Here is a 6,017-nt window from a genome sequence, read left to right on the forward strand (position 1 = left end):
GTTGTATAAGATGAATGAGTAAGGATGATACTGTTTGTAAAATTGTGTGATGTGATTTTGGACTGTTTAATGAAGTTAACTCCAATTCCCTAAAAAGTTTCACTAAGTCCTTGGCACGCCCCCAGGGGTACAGACAGGACCGGGCGTCATGAGACAGCCCTTTTCAATGTTCCGAATAAAACCCCCACTTTGAGAATTTCTCAACAGACCATGTTTTCTCTCAATCACGAGAGGACAAAGGTTGCAGACCAGCTTACCTCGACAAAGAGAGGGCCAAGGTTTGAGACGATTGCTGAATCTTAACCATCCCACGTGGTTGAACTCTTAGACTATCGATACCGACAGAATAAGAACAAGTTTTGATTTTAATTACATCTCTGCAGCTAGGAATTCCGTATCATTGAACGCGAAGAACGACAACCGCCGAAACATCTATCCATAACGACATGAATGATTGTCACTCTGAACTATCCATTCTAACCACGACAGAGAGGGCGGACAAACTCTCCATCAGAAACAAACTTTTCAACAGAGTGGCCGACGACACACTGAGTGTAAATATATATATATATTGATTGCAATTGTTCCCGAATTAGTGAGCGTTCATGTGCAAAGGATTAGCATTTCAATTGTTATAATTATCAACTGTGTGTTGTCATCTGTCGACCCCCATTTCCCTTTTGTACACCAAGCCGCGATGCCGGTTTATCCCACTAGGGAAACTCCGTTATCATTTCCTTGTAACTATCTACTGTTTATGCATTTCTGTGAATTACTTAGTAAATAAATGATTTAAGACAATTGCTGTATGGATGACTCATAGTGAAGACTGGGTTCGTGCAGATAACCAACAATTTACGACTAACATGAGGTAAATAATAAGTCATTAATCGGAAGACTATTGATCAGATATGAAAATACCTGAAAAGTTATTAGGAAAATTATAACTTTGTAATTTAAGTATTTTCCTTGATGCCCCGACTTCCTAGTTAATTACAGTTACATGATTAATCAGTTTAATCGCGTAATACTAATTACAGAGAATCTTTGATATAAATTAAAAAAGTCTTCATTTAATGATAGTAAAGACACAGTTGCTTCCGCTGCCGAGGCACTGTGGCCAGTTGCTTCCGCTGCCGAGGCACGGGAGCTGGTTGCTTCACCTAAGGTATTTGGGCCAGTCGTGGCACTTGATGAAGCATTGTGGCCAGTTGCTTCACCTAAGCTATTTGGGCCAGTTGCCACACTTGCCGAGGCATTATGGGTGGTCGGTTCCGCGGCACTGTGGCCGGTTGCTTCACCCAAGGTATTTGGGCCAGTCGTGGCGCTTGCTGAGGCATTGTGGGTGGCTGCTTCTGAGGCACGGGAACCGGTAGCTTCACCTGCAGAGGCACGGGAGCCGGTTACTTCCGCTTCATTGTGGCCAGTTCCTTTTAATTTATTTGGGGGAATATAGCTATAGTTACCTAGGAACGAAAAGAAAGTTTCAAATCGTAAAATGCCAGCATTTGAAGTTCAGGGATTTAGACAGAGTTATGTTTATCTGAATTAAATGTGTACAACAAAAACACACCTTTAGATGGAGGATAACAGGTTATCCCTCCAATTAGCAGGCAACAAATCCAATAAATTCTAAATAAAAATAAAAACATCCTAGTCAGTTAAATCCTAGTCAGCTACCTGTAAAACATGGAAGACAAGGGAAACAAACTAGAGCCATACAACTTACCTCAAAGTCACTTCAAAAATCACAGTCAGTATTCTGAACTAATTGTAGCTGGAAAGCATTACCAGGAGATTCCTCTTATTGTATCTGATTCTTTTTAGCTGTGCCTTACAAAGGAATCCTAGACCCTTCTAATCTGGCTGGGTAATTAGGTACATCTGCAAGCCACTGAACACAATTTCCATTGGTCCAATTTCCCAATTGAGATTAGGTGCGCTTGATTTCATTCAGCTGGTGTGCTGGAGGGTTTGCACATCATGGACAAATTCAATGGTTTTAAAGAGTGAACTCTACCTACCCATTGCAGTGGGTGAGCTTAATCAATTGAGCCTTTTATTTCAGGCTAATTAAGTTCCTGCCAGGGGCTTTTGCAGGTGCAACCTCAGTGGTCCGGTAGAAGTGTGTTGTGCAGAAATATATTTTTGATTTTTCAAAGTAGCCTCACTTGCCTTGATGACAGCTTTGCACACTCTTGGCATTCTCTCAACCAGCTTCACCTGGAATGCTTTTCCAACAGTCTTGAAGGAGTTCCCACATTTGCTGAGCACTTGTTGGCTGCTTTTCCTTCACTCCATGGTCCAACTCATGCCAAACCATCTCAATTGGGTTGAGGTCGGGTGATTGTGGAGGGCAGGTCATCTGATGCAGCACTCCATCACTCTCCTTCTTGGTCAAATAGACCTTACACAGTCTGGTACATCTGCAAGCCACTGAACATAATTTCCATTGGTCCAATTTCACAATTAAGATTAGGTGCGCTTGATTTCATTCAGCTGGTGTGCTGGAGGGTTTGCACATCATGGACAAATGTGTTGGGTCATTGTCCTATTGAAAAACAAACGATAGTTCCACTAAGCACAAACCAGATGGGATGGCGTATCGCTGCAGAATGTTGTGATTGCCATTCTGATAAAATGTGTCTTGAGTTCTAAATATATCACAGACAGTGTCACCAGCAAAGCACCATCACACCATCACACCTCGTCCTCCATGCTTCAAGGTGGAAACCAGACATGCGGAGATCATCCGTTCACCTACTCTGCGTCTCATAAAGACGCAGCGGTTGGACCCAAAAATCTCAAATTTGGACGCATTAGACAAAAGGACAGATTTCAACCGGTCTAATGTCCATTGCTCGTGTTTCTTGGCCCAAGCAAGTCTCTTCTTATTGGTGTCCTTTGATGGTGGTTTCTTTTCAGCAATTCGACCATGAGGGCCTGATTCATGCGGTCTCTTCTGAACAGTTGATGTTGAGATGTGTCTGTTACTTGACCTCTGTGAAGCATTTATTTGGGCTGCAATTTTTGAGTCTGGTCACTCTCATGAACTTATCCTCTTCCGCAGAGGTAACTCTGGGTCTTCCTTTCCTGTGGTGGTCCTCATGAGAGCCACTTTGATGATGAAATTTTCAGTTCTTGAAATGTTCTGGATTGACTGACCTTCATGTCTTAAAGTAATGATGGACTGTCATTTCCCTTTGCTTATTTGAACGGTTCTCACAATAATATGAATTTGATCTTTTTTCCAAATAGGGCTATCTTCTGTATACCACCCCTACCTTGTCACCTCACAACTGACGCGTTAAGAAGGAAAGAAATTCCACAAATTAACTTTTTACAAGGCACACCTGCTAAAGCCAATTATTTCATGCCCAAAAATGCATCCGCTTTGATCACGCAGACCTTCGTCCACATGATCAGGCGGCTTGATGAAAGGCTCCCTGTTAACCAGCTACACTTTTGATACAGTGGTGGTCAGTGCCATTTAAGATGAGGGAGGACGATTTTTTTTCATGAGCATAGCCTTATTCCTATTCCAGCATATTGGATGACTCTCATTCATATTCCATTCACCCAGTTCAATATAACATTGATAGGTTTAGGCTACTACATGATACTCAAATTTTCCCTACACCCATCATGAGGTTGCTACAATCTAGCCTATGAATAAAGTTTACAACGTAGGTGCACACAGGTCGAGAGACAAATTTGAGGAGACCGACAGTGGCACATGGACAGACAGTGATATTCAATGCCGCCTTGCACACTCTTGCCTGCATCTAGCTGATATAGGATGTAATCATTCGTCCAACCATTACAAATTAGAGTTTCTAATTTGGATAAATTCAGGTATGTTTATCCTTGTTTTGTTCCATTTGCATCCGTTTAAGAAACGTTTAACAGAATCTGCGTAATGAATACACTCCTGATCATGCATAAGCACAGTTCACTTTCATAGCAGCCATGTTGTATTCCTTCTCGCATTTTTGTGCTCTCTTCCTCTCACCTCTTCCCTTCACTTGTGGACTTTAATGCACAAACACATCAGCTGTATGTGACCAGGCAAAAAAGAAAATCCAAGCCAAACCGCTACACACAGCCTACATGGTTGTCACCATATTAGCTAAAGTAGTCAGCATAGCTAATAGAACTAACATGTTAGTAAACCTTCTACAATCATGCAGTAACATTACAGTGTAAGCAGTTACACCGGCGTGCCCTGGTGGGAATACATTTGTAAAACCAAAAGCTTACCTTGACTTGGAAGAGTTCCAGTGTTGTGTTGGAAAGTCATAGCCAGTTAGCTAATATAGCATCCCTCTGTTTGAGCAGGGTGTTTCAGTAGGCTAAACTAGCTAGCTGCATTTGCTAGCTAAGTAACTGCAAGTGAACAAAAAAAACAGTCTCTCTCTCTTTTTCTCTCTTCCTTCTCCTTAATTTTGGAAGAAATTAATTTGTTCAAAACTGTTCAACTTTTTCTCTCTCTTTGATTCAACTACTCACCACATTTTATATACTTCAGTGCTAGCTAACTGTAGTTTATTCTTTCAGTACTAGATTAATTCTCTGATCCGGTGAACAAAACGTCAGTTCATGCAACGTTCATGCAACGAAAGCTCTGATAGTTTGGAGGATGTCCTCCGGAAGTTGTCATAATTACTGTGTAAGACTATGGAAGGGGGTGAGAACCATGAGCCAATGTATGTACCCAAAGGAGGATGGAAGCTAGCTGTCCTCTGGCTACATCATGGTGCTACCCTACAGAGTGCTGTTGAGGCTACTGTAGACCTTCTTTGCAAAATAGTGTGTTTTAATAAATTATTTGGTAACATGATTATATTTTTGGTATAGTTTTGTCTAAAAAGGATAACTTTTTAAATGTTTGGAAAATATTATTTGTGTATAATTCACTGAGGAGGATGGTCCTCCCCTTCCTACTCTGAGGAGCATCCACTGTTTTGATACCAATTGGTATTGAACGTTGTCACCCTTTCATTCTTCTTCATGAAACTGATCTCAGGCAGACGTTAACCCTCGGGTTTTAATTCACACATTTTTCTGTTTATCCAACAGAATGATAGGGTTTCCTCAACAAAAAGACTACAACATTTTCGGTAGCTTTGGCCATTCTGCTATTCTGGCAGCGAAAACTGCACACTCGCACTGGTAGCTAGCTACTGCTTAGCAAGGAAAATTGAAATAAATTGCACTAACTGGACACAAAAATAAAGTTCTAAAACCAAGAAAACTATTTATAATCTACCTCCTACATCTCCTGTAATTTGAAGAAACTAATTTTAATTGAATAATATTCTAAAAATGCTCAACTATACCTTTACACTCCTAATCTCTATCCAATAAGGTCACCAACTCACCAAGCTTCACAACCCCAATACAACACAGGTTCATTCTCTGATCCTAATCCTATGATTGGATGGACAACATGTCAGTTCATACAGCAAAAGTTTTGATTGGTTGGAGGTCGTCCTCTGGAAGTTGTGTTAATTAACATGTAGGTCTATGGAAGGAGGTGAGGCCGACGAGCCTCCTAGGTTTTGTATTGAAGTCAATGTAGCCAGATGAAAATGTAAGCTAGCTGTCCTCCAGCTAAAGCATGGTGCTACCCCAGAGTGCTGTCAAAGTAACCATAGATCTTCATTGCAAAACAGTGTGTTTGTAAAGGCAGTCAATGTTGTTCTCCTCCTCAAACGAGGAGGAGCATGGATAGGACCAAGATGCGGATTGAGGGAAATAAGCCATCTTTTAATGAAAACAGCAAACAAGACACTACAAAACTACAAAACAACAAACGTGACTAACCTTCAACTGTCCATGTGTGGACACAGGAACAAACACCCACAAAAGCCTACTGCCTATGGCTACCTTAAATCTGGCTCCCAATCAGAGACAAATGAATGACAGCTGTCTCTGATTGAGACCCAATCTAGGCAGCCATAGACATAACTAGACAACCTAACAAACACTATCCCATACACATACAACACCCATGG

At 41.2% G+C, this 6,017-nt stretch overlaps 1 long non-coding RNA gene across 1 annotated transcript; it reads right to left on the bottom strand.

Annotated features, from left to right (window-relative positions):
* Positions 1–1,097: 1,097 nt before the first annotated feature.
* Positions 1,098–1,814, bottom strand: LOC129839664 (uncharacterized). Its single transcript, XR_008757058.1, has 3 exons — positions 1,730–1,814; positions 1,574–1,632; positions 1,098–1,466 (listed from the first exon to the last, which is right to left on the bottom strand). It is a non-coding gene; the product is annotated as an uncharacterized LOC129839664 (long non-coding RNA).
* Between the last annotated feature and the right edge of the window lie 4,203 nt (positions 1,815–6,017).

Source organism: Salvelinus fontinalis, chromosome 40 (assembly GCF_029448725.1).
Source record: "Salvelinus fontinalis isolate EN_2023a chromosome 40, ASM2944872v1, whole genome shotgun sequence".
NCBI lineage: Eukaryota > Metazoa > Chordata > Actinopteri > Salmoniformes > Salmonidae > Salvelinus > Salvelinus fontinalis.